This window comes from Cyanistes caeruleus, chromosome 5, assembly GCF_971803275.1.
Source record: "Cyanistes caeruleus chromosome 5, bCyaCae1.hap1.1, whole genome shotgun sequence".
In the NCBI taxonomy this organism is placed as follows: Eukaryota; Metazoa; Chordata; class Aves; order Passeriformes; family Paridae; genus Cyanistes; species Cyanistes caeruleus.
Window position 1 is genome coordinate 78595628 of NC_141705.1, and position 22590 is coordinate 78618217.

The following is a 22590-nucleotide window of genomic DNA, read 5'->3' on the forward strand; positions in this document are numbered from 1 at the left end:
TTTTCCCTAGCAATAATACAAACATGGCTGGCATGACCTGTGGAGGGAAGAATGGGGCTGGGGGTTTTTAGTTTTGTTTTTGGGTTGTTTTTTTTCTCCATAACCCCCTCCCCTTTTCCTTCCTGCTTTATGCTTTGATATTAAAACATTTTATAGATGCTGTTATCTGCAGGTAATCTGACTTGCTGCTCCACGAGGAGCATGCACAGTGATTCTCCATGCAGCTGGGTATAAAGCATCTGTTAACCTTAAGGGCATAACAGAGCAACCACCTCTTAATGCCATTTACAGTGAGTAAAAATACACTGTGATCCATCAGAGGCATCCCCTGGCTAGAGGAAACAAAACCCAGCCAAAATGATTGCCTAATTATTTAACCTGTTTATGTTGTGTTTTGCCTTGGCTCAGCACCCACTGTGCCACCTTCACTCCAGACTGAAGTATCATCATGTGCATTTATTTTCAGCCTCTTTCTGTTTGTTTCATCTATCTTACCGGGCTCTTGTGTTGCAGATGAGGATCTGAGCAGTTGTGGCTCAAGTGAGCACTGTATTTAAACAAAAGATCACTTGTCACATTCTGCTTCAGTCCATGTGCAGGTAGAGCTTTGATTTTATGGTGACCTATAGAGTGTATAACGTTGCCTGGAGCCTGAAAATGACTGGAGGGAAGGAAGGATGAGCAGACTACAAACTGATGAGTGACCAGAAGAGGAGTCGTCATTACTTACTGTTCTCAGACCAGAAGAACCAAGGGGACCCCAGCAATATTGCCAGGTGGGAAGTTTAGAAGCAAAATGAGAGGAAGTGTCATGACATGATTAAGTTACAGGACTCGCTATTAGGTGGCACTGTGGAGATCGTGGCTACAATTGCACATAGAAGCTAATAGGACAAGTTCATGCAGAGGTCCAAGGGTAAGTTTTAAACCAGATGCAGAGTGTAGCTCATGCTGTTCCCGGCTGCTTTTCCTGGGAGCCCTGTTTGTGATGGATTCATGACTGTCCCTGCTGGCAGACAATTACTGGATTAAATTGCCCTTTCTCTACCTCTAGGTTTTATTTCCCCCACCCTTACTTCCCTGGCCAGCAGGGTATAGTTTGTCTTCTCCATGGCTGCCTGCTGAGTCACAGATTAAAACTGTAAACCATTCTTGTAAGTCTTTCCCTACACAAGAAAGTGCTGATTTGGTTGGGAGCCTGTTAATTAATGGCCTCTTGGGACTGACCTTGCTGAGTTTGGCCTCAGCTAAGAGGAGCTGAAGCCATTAGGTGGAGAACACTCTGTCAGCAATGTTGTAGATGTGGCTGGTCCTGCCTTGGGGAGAGGAGAAGATGGGCAGTGTTTTTCAAACTGTTTTGGTTGAAGATTCACCTAAACGTTTTTGAAAAACAAAACAAAAATCAATGCAAATTGAAGGCAAGCTTTGAACATGCATCTGTTCCTCCCTAATCCCCTCTAATTTCATTCCTTCGCAAAGGATATGTGTTGTGTGTGGAGACGAACAAGACCTTTCTGGTAAATATTTGCAGTGGTTTGTAAGGCTGCATCCCCGAGGAGTTTTGTCTTAAGCAGACTTCTGCCATTTCCTATTCTTGGAAACAGTGAGGAAACACCTCACTGCTCTCCGGGTTGTGCTCGCCTGCAGCAATGCCAAACTGATGGATGGCAAGGATCTGACACCAACAGAAGCAGATCTGTCTCTTTCTCCTTGTTTGTGTTTCAGGGTGCCCACAGCTCTCAGTGCAGGACACAGAACCTGGCCTGTAACAACCACACCAGGTATAAATGAACAGACTAAATTCTATTCCTAACTGCCAGTGGGAACAGCCACACCTATGTTTGTCCACATGTACTAAAAGCTGCCACTGTTTCTCTCTAGATGCGTTCCCTTCCTTCTGCACAAGCTGCTTGCTCAGGAAAAATTTACTTTTGAAGGCCTGACAATTGAACAGTTTGGGTTTTGAAGTCCCTTCCTCAAGCTGATCAACTCAGCCTCCCCAGTAACAAGAAGGGGAAAGGTCAAATAGTGAATAGCACAGAGCTTTCCAAGCATCCTGAGGCAGGGGACTTGTTATTTTTAAAATGAGAATATTAAACTCATAGATGTGAGAGTCATGTGGGCAGAAATGCCTTATTTCAGCATTGGCTGGATTGGCTTTAGGATATCTTTTATGGGACTGGTAACACTTAAGGTTGTCATTGCAGCAGATGGTGTAAAACAGTCAAGTTTATACTTGACCACATCAAAGTCTGTGATTTTTTTTCACTCCATAGCCACAGTTTTGAACATACAGTCTGTTTTCAGTCTGAACTAGTATGTGGTTAGAAAGGACAGAGTCATGACTGTGGATCCCTGTCTTTCTCTGCTGGACTGAAAGGCCACTGTCACTTCTGGCAGTGATGCTCCTCCAGCTGCAGTGTTCTGCTCTATAGAATATTGTGCTGCTGTACAAAACCTGCTCCCTGGAGCACTGGGGTTTGCTGTCTGATACGGTCGCTTCAACAGATCTGTTTCACCAACAGGGCTCTGCAGACTGGGACTGCCCTGAGATCTCTTGCTAGATATTCTGGAGGTCATTTCTGTTCCCAGTGGCTGGTGGGAAACCAATCTTTTCAGAGATTCTGCTCCAGTACAGCGGCTGATCCCTGCAGTCCTGCCAAGCCAGAGGCAGGAAGGGGCTGCCTGCCTGAGTGTCTCGGGCCAGCGACACAGGAAGAGGGCGGATGGGCTTACATCAGCTACCCAAAATTATTGAGAATCCTTTGTATGCTGATTACAACAGTGAAGCAGCTTTCACAAAACCTGTTTTCACACTGCCTTGTAGTCCTTGTGGATTCAAACACTCAGGAGTTCCACTGGAAGACTTGGATGCAGTTTAGGCTTTAAGGCGCTTGTTGCAGAGTCCCATGTTGGCAATAGCAGCCAGGCTGCAACATGCATTAAAGAAATGGGATTAAAATTTGAGCTTTGCTTAGAGCAGTCTAGCAGAGGGTCTCTGAGGGACTCCCTGCCTGAGTGCTGGCAACTTCTGTGGAGTGAGTCTGTAGTTGTTACATTTTTTTCCATTTGAAAAAATCTGGACATTTTTTTCCCTGGGAGCTGTTATCTCGGCATTCTGAGTGCAAGTGTGAGAAGTGACCTTTCTGGTTTGCTGGTCAGAAGTTTTTTGCTTCTCTGCTGAAGTCTAAACCTTTTCCGCAGGTTCAAAATTTGCCATTGTCCATAAAAGGACTTTTGAATGTGCTTAACTGCACGCTTCTTTCCCCTGAAATTTCTTGCAAGATTACAGGGTTTTGTCTATAAAAAGATTGTCATTTCCTGTACAGTCAGTTCACAGTCCACTATCCTTGAGAAGTGGAATGAACAGAGCAATATAGAGCAAAGGATTATTCCTCTCTAAATTCTGTGAGTACAATTTGATTTTAGCCTTAGTTCACAGCACTTGGGGTCTTTGGGATATTATGCCACCCTGAAGTTATCCTGGGAAACAGTGACCTGATGATATTTCATTCCTTCCCTTGATGCCACTTTGCTCCGAGGAGCAAGGATGTTCATTTGTTGCTGGCTCAGGCAGTGGAATGGAACAGAAGAGGGGGGTGGTTTTGATTCCATAAATGTGCTGTCAGTCCTGGAGAAAGCAGTGCTGCAAAGGGGTTACAGCGAGAGAGCTGTGATTAGGGTTAAACGATGTCAAGTCACAACCACTAAAAGCTGCAATGTGGGCAAATTTCTTGAGAACAGAGTGATGAGAAGTCAAGGTTTTATGGCACCTTCAGAGCAATTTTTGATTGCCTTTCAGTCTCATTCGATGCTCACATAAGGAAAACCTTGCAGAACACCATGGCTGACCTGAAAAAATTGCTTTTGATCCCAGACTGTGTAAGCTTATTTTTTTCTCATCATTTTTCTAGCAAGTGTTACAGCAGCAGAGTCCATTGTAGAAAATCGTGAAAGAGAACAGGGAGAAGCAAAATCCATCCTGAGCTGCCAGTTATTCAGGAATGTATTGTTCTGGTTTAGAATCTAGAAAACAGAACCTCACAGAGCTTTTTGCACTGAGAGCCTGTTACCATGTTATTTCTAACATGGTGCTTAGTTAATAGAACCCTTAATAGATGTAGTCATACCTGCTTTAGTTTAGAGATGCACTGACAACTTCAGAACATGATGTCACTGAAGGTTTTGTTGCAAATTCCATTTGGGAGAGCTGACTGAGCTCCCATAAGATTGGTGCACATCTGGGCATGCCCTAAAACAGACATTAAGCAGCTTCACTGTGGGTTTGCAGTACTTATGTTTTTTCTGTGTCTGCCTAAGAATGACTGACTGATATTTTCTGAACTTAGCTCTCTGTATCTCCTACCAAAACCCAAAGGAAATTAGCAACAAAGATGTTCTTTATCCATCTGCTTAGCCCATGAGAGAGTCTTTCACAAATGAAGATTGAATTTTGTCATTTTTGGGATAGTGAAGATGGAAGCAAAAGCCTAAGTATTTGTCCAGGTTCAATGCAGCAAGTCAGTGGCGGTTCCCCCTTTTCTGGGATCACTGTTGTTAAATCAACAAAATGCTCAGAAAGCTGTGGAAATGTTACTTGAGGACTCCTGGGGTGCTCATGGTCACATGCCATGTGGGAACTCTGATTGGATGTACAGGAGATCTAAAGCTTTGGTGTCTGATCCATCATTTTAATGGCACAAGAATTATGCATAGATGAGGAGAAAAATATCTACTGAGCTGGAAAATGTACTGAACTGATACTTATTTTGCATGAAGCCAAATTCAGCTGTTGACTCACTTTTATCATCAGTTCATCTGGCTTTATGAAGATATGTAATTTAGTTCCTTCCATGTAATATACTTGATAGAACTTGATAAAGCTAAATGGATATTGTATTTTATGGATCTCTGCTGAGTAGAACTGGAGAAGGTTTAGTTAAGTGTTGAATAAATTCATAAATCCCCCAACAGCGAATTGTGTAAATGCTTGCATTTTGTCATGCTTTTCTCAGCAGAGAGGGGTATTGAAAACAGGACACTGGCGTAACGTTTCCTTAGGAAATGGCTTGTAGGAGTCACTCTGTTCTTAATTTGGAAAAACAGCAGAGAGGCAGAGAAGAGCTTTCATCATCCATCTCTGTCAGAGACCTGCACCTTTGCAGGTTCACTGTGAAAATCTCCTGGGTTTGACATTGATGGGAAGCTCTGAAGCTGTGAAGACAGATGTGCTCCACGAAGAAATCATGCACCTTAATGTCTTCAGGCTTCAAAAACTGCCAGAACATCTTATATAGGGGATTTCAATAGCACTGATGGCTGGAAATCAGAGCTTAACAGAGTACCAGATGCCTCATACAAGCACTGAATTACACAGGTACGTGTTCAGGGGTAGGTTGTGATGGATCACATCCAGCAAGATCATGCAGCACTTTGATGACATGGAGATTACTGAGACCTTGGGATCGTGTAGGGTAAATGTGTGGCTTTTAACATGTTTGAACAGGCCACTTGAGTAAAGCCTTTGTGCAAGGGGTTTTACAATTACTGTGTCATTAGATACACTGTGTACCTGTGGTCATAGTTTTTTTATGGAACTCGAACTTCCTGCTGCTTTCCTTCCACTTCCTCTGGGCAGGCCCAGAGGGGCTCCTACCTCTTGGCTCCTTAGGCATCCACTGAGTCTACCAGCCTTGTCCTTCCCAGCTCAGCTCTGGGGCACTAATCTGGGCTGTAGGGATACCTGGGATCTTCCTCTCTGCCCAGAATCGTATTTTACTTGGCTTCCTGCGAGTTCAGGGACAGCTCTTTCTGCCTCATGTGGTTTTTGGCATCAGAGCACTCAACAGCCAGACAAAATGATCTCAAATATGATGATGACTTTTAAAATCTGTGAGAATCTGTGGCTGTCTGGAACAGTGGCTTTCTCACAGTAATGGATGGCAGAAATTTAGCCTGAGAGACCCCCATCATAGGGAACTGACACTTACAGAATGACATGAAATACAGAGGTGGCTTCCTGTGAAAGGTAAGTGAAGATAATCAATAAGGCCTTTCCTGGCTGATGGTTGAATTCAATATATTTTCCATGGCTTCTAATAAGCAGTCACAAATTAGAATTGAGAGAGATTTTAGGCAGTAACAAAATGTTCTTGTTCAAATATACAACTATTTCCAGGACCTGCAGAAAGGAAAGAGTGCAGGGAATGAGAGGAGAGATGGGAGTTCACCAAAGTGGTGAAGGAGGAGAGAGCCTGGAACATCTTCAATTTTCCATGTGTTTACAGTCACGTAAGTAAAAAAAGGTGTCCCCCTTGGGAGGCTGGTGAGGAGCCAGGGGGAGAGAAGTGCCAGGGAAGAGCTCTGCCTTCCCAAAGCAGAGCTGAGAAAGCAAGGCAGGAAGAAGGGAACTTGCCATGACAATCCCACACTATTTTATGCTGGTCTCGCTTTTAAAATGTATTTTCAATGCCAGCATTGAGCAGCTGCTTTATTTTGAGAGGTAAAATGTTTTCTAGGCAGAGGGCAGAAAAAAACCCTTAATGCATACATTTACATAAAGTCTGAGAAATGTGGTTGAGTAATAAATCAGAGTTGTCTTTTTTTTTGTTTGTTTTGATGTTATGTGATGTGTTTTCCACTCTAGCAATCTCTGCAAGTTCCAGTGAAATACTTGAGGCTGTCTGGTGGTACCACAAGAGACTTATATTCTTTAGCTTACAACCTGCTGGAACTCTGAAAAAAGAAATTTTTTAAAGGGTGACAGATATTTAGCCTGCTCTGTGAGGCCTGGCTCAATAAATAAGTAGAGAGAAAAATGAGAGGGGAGACTTCAGTGGGAACTAGAGAAAATTTGATGTTGTTTTGAATGAAAAGTGGAGGGAAAATATTAGGACATATTGGTTTTTCCAAATGGCTATATTAAACCAGCTGAAACAAAGGCACAGAAAATGAAATGCTAATATGCTGGTACAAGAAGTAAGATTAAATTACTTTTTGTGATTAAACTTACATGAATTAAAACAGGGTATGGAAATCAAGGGCTGAAATTTCTTCATAATGTTAAGAAAAGACAGAACATGATACCCTTGGGCTATTTAATTTCTTGATTCTACTGAGGTTTGAGAAAAGATGACTTTTTTTTGGTTTTGTTGACATCTTTTAGGTCTGTCTTAATTTATATTTCTAAAAAAAATTGTTGGTTTTTTTGGAGGTGGGAGGGTGTATATTGGGAGATGTTGTTTTTCACTTTCTACAACTTAGATGAGACAAATAATGGAAATAAAAGGAGAATGCTGAGAGATATTTGTTGCTGGCTCAAATTGGTCTCAGCCAGAATCTCACTGGTGAATTAGGCACTCAGCAGACCAGAGCAAATGAGTATGTTGGCTTGTATATATCTGAACAGACAATTCTTAGGGTGTTTTTTTTTTGACCTGGTTATATAGTGAGCTAATGCAGATTGATTAATTAATTTTTTGTTAACTCTTACTGAAAAGTGAGCTCAGGATCTGAGAGGGCTTGAAGCAATGATTTTTGCACAGTAGCAACTTGCTTGTAGTAATGGCATAAATGCAAAATTACTTTATGACCTTTAGCAGTGTTATTCAGTGCCAGCTGGTTCACAAGACTACAACCTAAGGGTCCAAAAGGCTGAAAATGGAATTATTAAACAGAAAAGCTATGAGAAAATGCACCTAAAATTTCTTGAGTCTCATCTTAGCACTGAAGTGCCACACCTAAGATGGAACCCTCTCTTTCAAGTGGGGCCTCCAGTCACTATCTTACTGAAAACCAGACAAATCTCTATTTGAAAGAAGACAGCACACTTAGATGACTTTGAAGTGCTTAAAAATTGCGTGCAGCAGAAGGAAAACCTTCAGCTTCTCGTTTGTGTGGATGGATTTGTGTTTGTGAAGTGTAAGCCCCAAAGCACCTCTCTTCTCAACAGTGGTGAAATGGGTCTGGCTGTTTGATTTATAGGAAACTTTGTGGTGGGAAATGCTTCCTGCAGGTACACTGGGGCTGACAGCTCTTAGAGCTTTTGCATTTTGCCGCTCTATTGTATAAAATATTCTCTGTTGGACACAAGAAACACTTGAGGTTTTTAAAGGAAAGGCACAGTAAGTGCCTCTTGTCTGTGCTTCTTGCTTTTCTAATGCAATTCTGATGTGCTTTTGGATTACTTCTTCAGTGATTTGGATTGTGACCTCCTTATCAATTAAGGAGTTTCTCATGAAGGAGCAGGAACCTTGAAGATTTCATCTTGGATGTCTTGTTTAAAATATTATTTCTGTCTCCAATGTGGGCCACACAGTAAATCAGTAGAAGCTGTGCACCAGCCTAGTGTAGTTAGCGCTGCTCTGACCCTCCTGGTGACAAGGAGGGACCCCTCCTGCTGGCAGATCCTGTGTGTACTGCAGTGCTTTTGTTTTGTTCTTATTCTACTGAGCAGGACTCTTTTTATCAAGTGTATTTTGGTGGGTTTTTTTCTATTTTATAAAATTTCAAGCATTTACCAAGACACAGCAAGTGGTAAGGAAAGCTGTCATGTGAGGACATAAATCAGCACGTATATATGGATTAAATGCATCTTTTCCTGCCCAGTATTTTTCCCTGGACTCCTTTGATGCACTCAGGGATGCTCTTCTGTCTGTCTTACATCTTGCCTCAGAGATGCAGCCAACCTGCTCTGCCAGTCCCTTTTACAGCCGTGTTTCATTCAGGATGAAGGCCTTAGGCAGGGAAAGAGGAATGTTGTAAAGCATTTAATGATCGAGCCATCTACTCTAATGGTGTGCTCTGGTTGCCTCCAGCTGTGTGACTGCTCAGTGTGTGTCAATGTTTATATTTATTTTGAAACACTTAAAAATATGATTAGCTCTGAGCCCTCTATCAAATCATTTCTGATGTTGGCTCAGTTGTTTCTGAAGTTGTTGCAGGTTTGGGAGAAGGTGGCGAGGAACAATGGTTGAACAAACAGCATGGAATTGCATGGCTCATGCCTCATTTCCACAAGGCTGGAAATAAAAAATTGATTTGGGGTGTATATCTCCGAAGATTTGTAGGCACACGATCTGACAATAAATACCTGCTCTTCAATCTGGCATTAAATTTACATTAAAAGGGAGCTTTGGAGGTTGTGATGTCCAACCCCAGATGAGCTTTAAAGTGAGGTCTGGTTGTTCAGGGGTTTGTCCAGCCAAGTTTTGTACATCTCCAGGACCATCCTCCAGCTTTGCTGAGCAGTCTGTTCCAGTGCTTAGCTGCTGTTGCTGTAAATACTTGTTTTCTTATTGGTAGTCAAAGTTTTCCTTGCTGCAGCTTGTGCCAATTAGTATTAATCTCTTTTACTCCCAAATCAATGACTGCATTACAAGCATGCAGAGGCAGCTGAGGAGCAGGAGAGGAAACTCTAACTTTGGCTTCTTTATTACACTGTTGCAAATGAAAACACATTTCATTTGGCTGTGAGCAAATGTCAAAAAATGGGCTTATTTCTCATGAGAAGAGAAACAATCCAAATGTTTAGCTTAGAAAATGCGTAAGCAGATAACTTTGATTAAGGAAAAAGAAATTTATGCATCACAAGTAGGAAGTGGAGCTGTAAAACAAGGATGAGGCCCATGAGGTACCACCCTGTGCTCATATTTGCACATTCTGTCTCTCTTGCTCTTATCTTGGGACCTTTGGGTTGGATTATGAGAGAGACACTTGATATCATTTACATTAAAATCATTTGAAATTATACCTTTGTGTTATCTTTAAGGCTTTTTTTTGATTCCAAACCTTCTGAAAGGGAATGAATTCTGGTAAAAGTTCAGAATAGTCAGATTAGGAAATTGTGGATGTTGGAACAGGGAAAACAAAGCATTACAGAAAAGGGAATCAATCCCATTTCTCTTAGGTCCTCTCTGCTGCTGTGAGGATTTTATATATGGGTTTGCACCTGCTTAGAGGAAGGCAAAGTACTCCATACTTTTTTATGGAATAACAGCCCTGGGCTTCCTGGCTGTCTCAGAGTTATGGATGCCACATGAAGGAATGGGTAATATTGTAGTGATAGCAGGGTAAGAGAAAGTGGGAAGGAATTGGTGGTCACAATTTTCATGTGCATTCTGGAAAAGCTCTCACTGTAAGAAGGGAAAAAGCTGTTCTGTTCCTTCCACATCAGTGTATGGTACCTTCAAAAGGGTCTGGCTGCATCTTTGTTTTCTTTGTGTGAGCAAAGATGTCAAATTCAGAAATGTGAATGAGTAGTTTCTGTTGTCTCATATTGACTGAGCAGGTATAAGCCAAGCTTCAGTAAGCATTATTAGTGAATAGAGAGAGATGAATTCCTGCTTGGTGTGTATCCATAGCAAACTGCAAATAATGGTCAGTGTTTGATTTCATTTTTCTTTCTCCCCCTTGAATTTTGTTAAATAACTTGTCACAGATTTGTGCAGAGTCCTGTAATGAAACTGAACACAAATGATGCAAGTTCTTACTGATGGCAGTGCAGGCTGCTAACTTGGAGGGTGTAAAGGGAAGTAACCAACACATGGCTCTAAATTATAGGCACTGTATCCTAACAATAAGTTGCAAACCATCAGCACCATCAGGATTTATTTTTTTAAAAAAACCCAGTGTGTTTCTTGAGCTGTCCTTTTAAACCTGATTGTATCAAGCAAATTCCTAGGATATCTGCCAAGGAGTTATCAACTGGTTTTCCTTGCCATAGGTGCCCCCCAACTCCTTGTTGTGCCATGCTCAGTTCTCTTTTTGTGCTCCATGCTGCTGGCAATTCCTGCTGGGTTGTAATGGATAATCCAAAATTAAATTCCAAGCAAAGAAATCAGTTTGTTTTGGGCTGTGTGTAAAGGCAGCTGTTTTGGTGTTTGATTTCAGGAAGACACCGTAGGGATCTCATTTTGGAATTTGCTGGTTGGCATAGAACAGGCTTAAAAGGATGAAGACAGAAATGTCATCGGGGAATCTGCAGGAGTTAATGGTGTTGGTCTGAAAGGATGTCACACAATCCTGGTATTTCATAGAGCAGTGAGCAGCCTGCCCAGTTATCTGTCTCCTTCTGCTGTGAAAAGTGCAGATTTTCCCGTGTGCTTCTCTCCCTTGCCACAGGCTTTGTGTGGGATCTGTTTCAGTTCTGCACAAAGATACAAAGATAACATTGACGCAAGTCCTGGGCTCTGACTGGATGTGTTTCTTTGGTTCTTAAGCAGCAAAACCTTAAATGCAGGCAGGCGGTTTTGTTTTCCTTGGCATTTCAAGTCTGGTGCGTGATTTTAAAGAAAGCTGATCTGGAAAATGGTTATTTAAATGGTTATTTAAGTGAAGCAGTTTTTTTGGGGAGCATGTTCTGTTAGGCTTACTGGAAATGTCATCCCTGCTAGTGTTGAGACCAGTGCGGAGTCAACAGCCTCTTGCTCATTTAGATGCTTTCTGAGTCCTAGTCTTCCTTTCTAATACGGGAAGAAGAGACTCTTGAATCTGGCAGGTCTCTGTTTTGCATATGGCTCAAAAAAAGACTGCAGTAAATTATTTAGTAGCCACATAATAAATGGAATGTATTTTCTGAGCCTTTAGAAGACTGTGATCAAACATTACAAGGCAACTGGTTTGTCAGCACTGCAGAAGAGAAGGAGAGTGGCTCTACACTTGAAAATTGCTTCTTGGCGTTGGCATCAGAGCATTCCCGAGCTTTTTCTGTAATTCAGTAAATGACTTACACGGCTCAGTTATCTCCAGTGGTATTCAGAGTAAACTTGTCTCTAAAGGAGAGCAGAGGAAAGCAGGCAGACATCCATAGGTGGGGGACTGCTGGTTTATGAAGGGATAAAGCTGCCAGCATGCTGTGCTCTCTGAGGTGGGCTTCAGGAGTCTGAGCTTCCCTACATGGAAATACCTGCTCTGGCAAAAGGCCTTTTTGCTCCAAATCTGCCTCTGGAGACACTGGCTGTAATGACATCACAGTGTTGGCCTGCGTGGGCTCTGTTTAATCTTGCAGGGATTGATGGATCTGGGGAGATCAGTTGTTGTAGAGATGATGGGGTATTTGAAGGTATTAGGAACAAGTAAATGTTTGAATGAAAGCAGTGAAAATGAAGGAATAATTTGTACCAGAAGTTTTGTGCTACAGAAGTTTAGAGCAGTTCTCAGCTACTGTGTGCCTTAGAGAAAGACTCATATAGAAAGCCCCTTAGACCAGGAGTGATGAAATAAAATAACTATACACATTTTGGGGGACCATATCCTGGCTGAGGTTCATGGTCTGATGAGGAAAAAGTCATAGGGCTGCTTTGCAGATTTCTTGTTGAAAAACACTCCAAGCATAAAACTCTGCAAAATAGGATGGAACTCAGGCTCACGAGATATCAACCTAATGGAAAACCTGGAATATTTTCTGTGTTTATTGCTCTTTAAAGGCACTGGCAGTGAAGCATGGAATTAGAGGCTGAACTTCAGTCTCATGGATATAAATTATTTTGCCTTCAAGAAACAATTACAAGGTGGAAAAATTGAGGCATCAACTTCATTGCTTAAACATCTTTCCAGGATTTTTCAAACTATTGTCCCCAAAACATCTGTCACAGCAATACTCAAAATCTTCATGATTGTGTAACTCACTCATCCCCTGGGTGTCACTTAAGCTGCAGACATTTTGCATAGTAAACAGGTTTTTTCTTGCCCTGTGGCTCCAATTATCTGCTGTGATGCATAAAGGAGCAAAACTTCTTTGGTGTAAAGTAGTGTTGCCGTTTTGTACAGGCTTAATTAAAAACACCCCTAAACCCTAAACAAACAAAAACCCACCCCAAAACTCAGTTCCTGTCTGTGTGTCGTAGAGATTTCTGAATGCAAATGTGTCACTAAAGCCATACCCAGTCACATCCTATTAAGGCATGCCTACAAAGCAGGAGAGAGGCACATCACGGATTTTCACATACAGAGGCAATCAGAATATGGATGCAGATCCCTTTTCAGGTCTATGATGTGCATCACTCTCTTTTGTGCAGGTTTAAACTATCTTGTCATTGTTGTGGCCTTGGTTACCTGTTGCCATGCCATCCATAACAGCTGTCAGCTCTGGATTTATTTGGTCTGGCCAAAGTGGTGGTTATTACTTTTTTGTAGTGATGTACAAATCCTTTCATCTGGTCCTTTGCCCATTCCTCTGGCAGCCTGCTCAGGGATCAGAGCTGCTGGTGGCTGGGGATTAGGTGACCCTGGGCACTCTGGTTGGTGTATTTGGGGTTTGCAGCATTTGGGATATCATGTGGGAGCTTCAGAAAAGGTCTGCACTGATGAAATGTGAGAGCTGGGCTGCAAGATGCTATCCTGTGTAACTTTCTGAAGTGGGAGTTTGATTTTCATTCTGGCTCTTGAGCTGTGTGGAGAACAACAGAAAAATGCAGCAGGTGTTTCTTCCAGCCTTTGGAGAGTGAAGTGCAGCACTGAGGATGTGGGTGGAAAGTCTCTGTGAGAATTAGAGAGCCAGGGGGTCACTGCTGCTCGAGTGGAAGTGCAGTTTTTGGTTCCAGGCTGCTGCAGAACAAACAGCTTTTCTCCCTGCCTGTGTTGTGCCATACTGGGATAATTTTAGGAGCTGGCTCTTGTGCTGGGTACGGTGCTGGCACAACAGGGTATGCATTTCTGTGTGTGGGGTGAGACATGAGCCTTTGAGGTAAACTTACCAAGATGTGTTCCATGAGAGCAAACTGAAAAGAGATTTATAAATTTAAAAGTCAGGGAACCACTGACTTCTTTTTTCTCTTGCTTAAAAGAATTAAACAACAAACAAAATAAAGGAGGAATTGTGATGCTGTCTCCCCTATGTCCTAACACAGTGGTGGTTATGCATTTGTTCTGAGAACTTTTTGTTGACAAACCCCACTGAGGCCCTTCAGACACCTGCATCTGAGTGTGTCTTTTTGTTTCCACTTGTGCTCCTGGTTGGATTTCAGTTTCTATCGCAGCCTGCATTTTTTCTTGTCTTGAAAACTTCTTTGTCTGGTGCTCGCAGAGATGCTGCCAAAACTGATCTGCCTAATTCTTTCCTTTTGGAGCAGAGCTCCTTCCACAGCTTAGCCAAGACTTGGGTGAAGCATGACTTATTTTGCTGCTTTAGTGGTGGTGTTTAAAAGAAACCTTGTTCTGTGACTTAAACCAAACAAATTGAATGCAGTTAAAAGACTGATGGATCCACGTGTAGCAACCCATGTGTCCCAAGAACAAATAAAGTGCGTAACACACAGAAGAAAGGTAGAACTATAAAGAAGCTGATTTTCCCTGCTGTTATCACACTGCAGGAGGTTGGTGCTTTTTCCTCTTGATTTTGTATGTCTAAAGTAATTTCATCATGTTTAGCAATTACTTCAGGCTCCCAGCTGTCACAGGGGTTGAAGGGAGAATTAAGCCTATTCTCTTTAGCTGTTCTGCTCTTTCAGAAAATTGTCTCTGATTTTTCTGTGTGGATAAATACAGGATCCTCAGGACCTGCAAGGTTTTCTGAATTCATATGGAGGGTATTTTGTTTAGGTGCTTGTAGACCAGTGGGTAGCTTGCTGCCATGCCACGGGGTCAGAGCGTGCTCTTGGTTTTGAGGAACAACGTGGGGAGCAGATAAGGAATCTTCTAGTACCCATTCATATGTGCTTAGCTGCAGAGAGATGGACAATATTCAGCACTTCCTTATGTGTTAGAACTCTCTCATTTAACGTGTTAGAGAAATATGACCAAGAAATATGAGCAAGAAGGACTTTCTTAATAATGAGGAAGAATCATCATGTCTATTTGGTTGACTTGTTGAAAAGCAGACAGTTTTACTTCTAATATTGAAAAGATGAGACTTCTGGCTATTTAATTTACTGTTTACTGATAAGAGGTGTGTACATGCTTCTGGCTGTGGAGGGACTGCCAGTTTGTGAAGCTAATTTATGTGTAAGAAGATCGCTTCTAGATAGGAGTAATAGCTCAAGGCCAGAGATATTGCTGTGTGGTCAGAAAACTTTACAGTTAACTAGGAAAAGTGCAAACTAGCACATGAAAAGAAAAAAGTAATCCAAGTGAGGAGATGATAGATTTGAGGGAGAAACACGGCAAATAAAGTAATGCAAAGAGAAACCTAAGGATGGGTGAGTAGGTGGCAGCTATGGTGTCATGTAACTGCAACAGGAGCCATTCTGGCTGGTCTGGGAACCTTGTTACCAAGCAGGGAGCAAACCCTTGTTCTGCTGGTACATCTTTGCAATTTAGAAGATTGGATTTTAGATACCATCTAGATTTTTGGCAAAAAAGATGGAGTCTTAACACCAATTGAAAGAACTGATGTGTTACAAACATTAAACAGAAGACAGATGACGAAGTTATTTATTTGGCTACAGCCAAAATAGTGGGATGAAATCAAGCCAGGTACAAGATGTAGGATGAAATTTTCTCATGGTGAGAGCTACTGCCTTTGTAAGTGGATTCCTGTGAAGCACTGAGCCCTCATTGCTGGGACAGTTGGAAAACTTGTAGGGATGAAAAGCTGTTAAAGCTCTAATAAAGAAAGCCAGTCTTTGTTCGGAGAGAGGGATGCTGTAGCTCCATGATGAGGACATTTTCCTGCTTAGGACGGTGAAGGAGCTTTCCAGTAGGCTAAATGAGGGATGCTTTATTGGTTCAGTCTTATTTCTTCATTGCTCCATGACTTCATTTTTAGATGAGCAGAAAGATGCAGTGACCACACTGAGGCTGCCAGAGCACCTGAGACACAGCCCCAGGAGGTGCCAGCAGCCCAGGGCCATCCTACAGGGCCTGCTGTGCATCTCAGTGGGGGAAGATTGTTCATGCAGTTCTAATAAGGACCATAAATTGGACCAAAATTTGTAACCTTGGATACTTGAGCAGATCGCATTCCAAAATTGGGATTGTACATGAAAGCACTAATGCTGGAAGCCTGTTTTTAACACACAGTGGATGTTGGGAAGATTGCCACTTGTAAACTCTGCTGGCAGTGATGAGTGACTGTCCTACCAATTAAATTGATCAAGTGCTTAGTTATGTATAATTTTGAAAGCTGACTTGAACCTCACAATGTTGCTCTGGAGTGAAGTGACAGCCCTTTCAAACAAACATTTTGTTACCAGTACACTGAGGGATTATTTAGTGATAGGACATTTATGGCTCTTTAATGGTCATCTTAGGGCAGTGACCTCATGGTATTCAGGATATCTTCCTTTATGAGCCTTTATGGGAAGCTCATTGATGGTGCATTAAGACTGTACCAAAATTGAACCTTTTTCAGTTCATCTGTTCTAGAAATTTCCTTCTATTTGTGTTTCCAACATTTTCTTTTCAAACACTATTTCACAGAATTGATATTTTCCTTTGTTGTGACTGTAAGCACAAAGCCTGTACCTGGTGCAGGAATGTAAACAGCCCCACTGTTTCACTTCTGGAAGTTGGAATGCTTCCCCAGTGCTGCAGTAATGTGATTTGAACAGTCAGTAGAATGTTATATAGTTCTTCTTTTCCTTTCTAGCCCCTCTTGGGAAGATCCAGCAATCTGTGAACGTACCTCCTTTTGCATCTTACAGCAGCTTGTAGATTTTGCTACACTGGTTTTGTTTTGCAGAAAACTGTTTATATAATTTCCCTTGGCCTTGGCTATTCTATCCTTGAGGGGGAACACTTGGACTTGAATTATTTGCTGGATGAATCTCAAGGTGTGTTTTTAATTCAAGTCCCGTGTTTAATTTAATACAGGATGTATTAGCTTGGAAACTTAAAAATAAAAGGAAATTTTGGGTTTCTTTTTCAAACAGCTATTCTAGGCATATATTTGGTGTTCTTACCCCCAAAGCCCATGCCTCTCCCTTGTTTCCTCCGTTTTTTCTCTTTTATCACCCTTGATACAATTAAATCATAGAATCACAGAATGTCCTAGAAGGGACCTTAATGATCCTCTTGTTCCACCCCCTGCCATGGGCAGGGACACTTTTAACTATCCCAGCTTGCTCAGAGCCCCATCCAACCTGACCTTGAACACTTCCAGGGATGGGGCAGCCACAGCTTCTCTGTGCCAGGGCCTCACCACCCTCACAGGGAACGATTTCTTCCTAATAGCTAATCTAAACCTATTCTCTGTGAGTCTGAAGCCATTCCCCCTTGTCCTGTCACTCCAGACCCTTGTTAAAAATGCCTCTCCAGCCTTCTTTAGGCTCCCTTCAGGTACTGGGAAGGTCACAATTAGGTAATCCCAAAACCTTCTTGTCTCCGAGCTGAAAAATCCCAATTCTCTTTCCCTTTCCTCATAGGAGAGCTGTTCCATCCCTCTAATCATCTTGCTGACTGGCTCCTACAGGTCAAAGCCCTTCCTGTGCTGGAGGGACCCCAGAGCTGGATGCAGCACTGCAGGTGGGTCTCACCAGAGCAAATTAGGAGGATTTTGTTGCATCAGAGGAAAACAGCTCATTAGTTTGTAATAGTTAGGCTTGGTTTGTGATTGTATGAACCACAGAAGGAAGAGGGAGATCTGACTGGAGCATAACTGTACCTTGGGCATCTCATTCTGCTGAGGGCAGTGCAGAGGGTGAAGCCCTGTGATGTGGAGCCCGCACCAGGCAGCTGCTCTCTGCTGCACCAGAGATCTGCTTATCAGGCACACATAGCATGGCTCCCTTGGCTTTGACTTTCATTCAGCTTCAATGTGCATTTTGCAGAGCAACTGTCCTCTTTGCCACCTCTGGCTGTAAATACTGAAAGAGGAAGAGCAGAATAGGAAGGCAGGTGGTCACAGACTGCTGGCTCTCACTGGGCTGGGCTGCTGTAACAGCACTTGCTGTTACAAATCACAATCCATGTCATTTGGCTCATGGAGCTAATCTGAAGTGGGCTGTAAACTTTTAGTAATTGCCTAAAATTAATTAAAAGGAACAAGGCCAAGATAACTAAAATCTGGAAGCCATAGGAGGCCCTTCTTTAATATTGCTGTAATATTCTGATAATGGATTGACCAAGGCTGTTGAGTTTGCCCAGCCCTGCCAAGCATTCACTGAGAGCCTTACTGGCAAAGGAGGTGATGAGGTGCTGTCTGCACATATTTTGTTCCAGGCTGGAGGCTGACCTGGACTTCTGCCACACAGCTTTGCCATGAGAGAGAAGCTCTTGCTGAGGGTGAATTTGGGTGAGTCCCAGCACTTTTTCTGTTCCCTGCAGGCAGGTGATTGAGATTTTTTTCAAAGCGGGATGAAGTGCGTTTCTCTCGGTCAGTACCAGTGTTAGAGTGAGATTGGCAATAGACCCGGCCTTAAAGGTTATGGACAGCTGCTAAAGCCAAGCCTGGGATGGGAGTGGGAAGTGGGACACCTGCTGCATTCAGTTCAGACTTTAGAGCAATCTCCTGTGTACAGGAAGCTTGAATATGGAATGCAAAATATCTCTGGCACCCATTCATCTCCGCAGGTTCCACTCTCCTCTGCTGCTAAATACGGCATGGGAAAGGGAGGGCCTTCCTGATGAGCGTTTTCCAAAGGATTCAGTCTGCTTCACAGGTTTTTATTAGTTACAGTGAGTTCAAAAATGGTTGCATCCTCCCAACAAGCCAAAGGGTTCTGGTGCTGTGCATTAGGCTGTGTACAAAACCCAAATGCCACAGGGCTGCTTCTGTTGTCATGGGGCGTTAATAATTCTGCCTGGGAGTGCTTGTGGGGGAAGCAAGAGACGGTGGTTGCTGAGAATAGGGAGACAATTTCAAGTAGGGAAAATGTAAGCACCAATTTTTTGATTGAGAATGGTGGTGAGCTCTGGAAGAAGCTGGTGGGGGGGGAGTTTCAGGAGTGTGGGTGGTTGAAATATTTATATAAATAATGCATCATTTATGTGAAAAGAAACAAATTGGATGTTTTCTTTCAGTAGCTAAAATCCCTCTACGAAGTTCTCAGGTTGAGTTCGATGTTGCCTGCTGAGTTAGAATGACAGCGTAAGTGGCAGAGGATGTTTGTGGGGAGAATACAAGGGATTTCAGAGCAGCCTGGTTTTACAGTGAGACACAAACAGATCTGCTTTCCCCGCAACTGAGGGGCGGGTCCCTTTCCAGAGCTTTCAGACAAGAGGCAGGGCAGGAAAACAAGCCTGCATACACTGTCTGTGACTAAAGAAAAAAAGCTAATGAGCATTCATGGGGGGAGGCATGGGGTTAGATTTACCCTGCTTTCAAAACAGCCGTTTAGGTTTTGTTCTCTTTCACGTAAACTCATGGGGTTGCTGTGATTAATCCCAGGCTTTTTGCTCTGCTCAGTGCCCTAATAAACATATAAATTAGCTCATTCCCTAAATGTTCTTTCATTTGCAATGAGCTCAGTTAAATAAAATGTACCAAATATATGTTCACTTGAAGCCTCTGTTGCTCACTCTAGGACTGCTCAACTTCCAGGGTGGGAATTGCTCACCATCTGCCATGATGTGATTGATACACAGCAGGATCTGCTCCAGAGCTGCAGTTTATGAATTTCTTACTTTTTTTAATCATTGAAGACTTGGGTGTGCCACATCTTGGAGGAGGAAGAGTTAAGATTTCCAGGTGGCAGAAGCAGGGTTGGTGAGGGCACACCCTGAGAGCCTTGCTGAGAGCTGGGGAAATGTGAAGCCCAAATGCTGTGCCTCCCAGAGCTGCAATTACCAAAACCCACCAAATTACCAAAAGGTCTCATATTTTGTACCTTGCCAATCCCTTACTCAGTGCCCAGTTAGTCATCCCTCTGTACTACATGTGCTGATTTACAGTTGCAGTGTGGCTGTAAGGTATCTCAGCTCTTTATGGTTTGTAGTCATACACTTAGAAATAATTACACAGGGTACAGAGAAGTGTAGAGCTGGGGAAAAATGTGTGCCATTCCTCCCACTGTGCTGGTGCTGCCAGGTTAGGTAGATAAACCTGAAGTAAGTTTTTGTTGAAGATGAATGCAGGAACAAGACCTTTTATCTCTGTGATTGTGACTTGGATGCTCGTAGTCTTCCTCTGAATTTAATCGCCATACTTCTGTCTCATCTTTGTTTGGTCTTGTCCTGCATTTATAGTGAAACATAATGGAAAAAGAAATCAGTGGAACAGGTTCTATGCAAACTCTTTCTGTTGTAAAAACAAGCAAAATATTTTTTGGAATCTGTCAGTCTTAAAGTAGTTTAATATAACCTGGTTCCATCTATATTATGTTAAAATAGCTTTGTTCTTTCTGTTTCTATTCTATGTAATCATAAATAATTTTCAATGACTTTGTATCCACTTCTATACTCTGATTTTCCTCACTAGTAAAATGAAATCCACTTATAGTTCTGAATTGAAATGATAGTTGAGTACTTCTAAAAAAAGATTGAAGGCATTTCTTTTGAGATGGGGGTTTTTGTTTGCTTGTTTGGCTTCTGTTGTTGACGTTTTCATTCAGAAGAGAAAAAAAACCAACAACACTATTAGAATTTCCCATATGACAGAAGTTCCATCTTTTTAAACAACTGAAGTATTATTCAGCCTTTGAATTAAGATTCTCAGAATAATGTAGTTATCAATTCTAAAGCTTAGTGTTGGCGGTGTATCTTTTTAAAATGGATAATGCGGATCTTCTCAATTACATTTTCATTGAAATTTATCTGCAAATGTCTACATGAAAGGCATGGTGAAATATCCTTCCCAAGGCTGCCATTTGCTCATGGCCAAATACAGGTTAGCAGATGCTTTGGCAAGGAACAGAAGTGAAAGCCACTATTAGGTGAACAATGCTGAGTGATGGCAGAGTTCCCTCATGGCAGAACTGGGTCTGCTCTTCCATTTCTCTCTTTTTCTCTGTATGCACAAGTCTGTATTTCTTGCTGCTTCAAATCTTATTTTATTTATAGAGCTTGTCTTTCATTATTCTGAGTAGAATATTTTATTCCAAGTAGAACATTTTGTTTGGAAAAGCTACAGCCAAACAGAAGGGCTGCAGATTCTGACCTGTGACTTCTCCATCATTTTACATCATGCAGTCGTTTATATTTTCAAAAAGAGGCAGCAGAATGGTGTCAATAGATATGTAATGGCTGTACAATTTTGGCATAAATAGGTGATATGCAAGGAATGTAAAGATCCAGCTCGTGTTTCCCACCTAAATGCTTTCATGTTTGTGGTGCTTTTTCTTTATAGCATGTTTAACCTTTGTTCCCAATGCCATGCAAGTGTTTAATTTTAAAATCTGGGATGGGCTGGAATACCTTTTATAACCAGAGCTCTAATATTAATTAATTAACAATTAACTATTAAGGATTACTAAATAATTATAAATTATCATATCACGATAATTTAATAAGTAATAATAAATAATAATTTAATAAACAATAATAATTTATTAATTATAAATAATGTTACTTACTATTGTTTAACTGGGTATATAATGGCTGAGGTCAATAGGACCATTTTCAGTGCAAATTTTTCTAGTAATCTGTAAGATGAGTCCCTGTATGTGTGATCTGTTGGTCCATGTTCCTGCTCTTCACAACCTCACCTCAGAACCAGCTGCTTGGAAATGCTACTAGTCCCATTCAGGAATTGGGATGGCAGTTTTTCATTTGCTAATTACATTTTGTCAGCCCCCAGGTCTCACTTTCTCCTCTCTGGCGTAGTTGTGTCACTGACATGTTCAGGAATCTGATTTTAATGTCTTTATTTCCTTGGTATGCCCTATGGGTGGCCGGTTTAGTCTCAATTTACAATTTGCATAATTAACTCTGAGCTTTGAGGGCACTGAGCAATTCACTCGTGGCAGATGCCACTTTTTGGAAGATGTGCACTTGGCTGGCACAGAGCTTTCATTTTGTTTATCTGGGGGTTCAGCAGCTGCAGTCCCAGCACTGCAAGAAGTTGGAGTTAGTGTTTGAGGGGTGGAGGCTGAAGGTTTGGAAGTGTTGGAGCGTGAGGAGGAGGCTGGTCCTGCTAGGGAAGAGGGATCAGTAGCTGGTGCCTGACCAGACAGGAGTCAGGCAGCAGACAAGGCACAGGGGTACAGTTTGGTGCTAGAGGAGCTACAGGATTTGGGAGCTAACAGGATCCCAGCTGTGTGTTTAAAGGCTTTCTGGATTCTGGAAATCAAAATGACCACAGTACAAGTGGGCTGCAGGGTTATGGGTAAACCTAGAGATAAATGTGGGAGTGTTGTCAGAGGCTGTGAAACAGGAGCTATGTAGTCCCAAGATTTTATTCTGTACTGTTACCTGTCTCCTGGTGGTTCTAATAAAAGTGATACCTATCCTTAAAAATAGCTTCCAGCAGAAACAGTAAAGTAAGAGAAAAACCTCGTTGCTCAGTGCAGCAGAGTTACTTGTGGGTGTAGCATCCCTCATGTCACAGTAAAGAGGAACTGCTCATTATTTTCTGTGGGCTTGAATTCACAGGGCTTTGAACGTGTGAAGGTGCAGGAGGGAACAATTGCAGGAATTGTGGGCTGTTCTTCCTGCAAAGTTCAGTACAATGCCTCGCTTCCCTGAGGTGGCCCATGCAAAGGTGAGCCACAAGCCTCCTTCCAGTGCAAGGCACAGGCTTGTGTTCTCAGTAATGACATTCTCCATGAGCATCTCTTT

The 22590-nt window shown here is 42.2% G+C and overlaps 1 long non-coding RNA gene across 1 annotated transcript; it reads right to left on the reverse strand.

The window, feature by feature from the left end:
* Positions 1-19945: 19945 nt before the first annotated feature.
* LOC111929035 (uncharacterized) lies at positions 19946-22289 on the reverse strand. The gene is made up of 2 exons (XR_002864477.2): positions 22225-22289; positions 19946-20049 (listed from the first exon to the last, which is right to left on the reverse strand). It is a non-coding gene; the product is annotated as an uncharacterized LOC111929035 (long non-coding RNA).
* Positions 22290-22590: the final 301 nt, after the last annotated feature.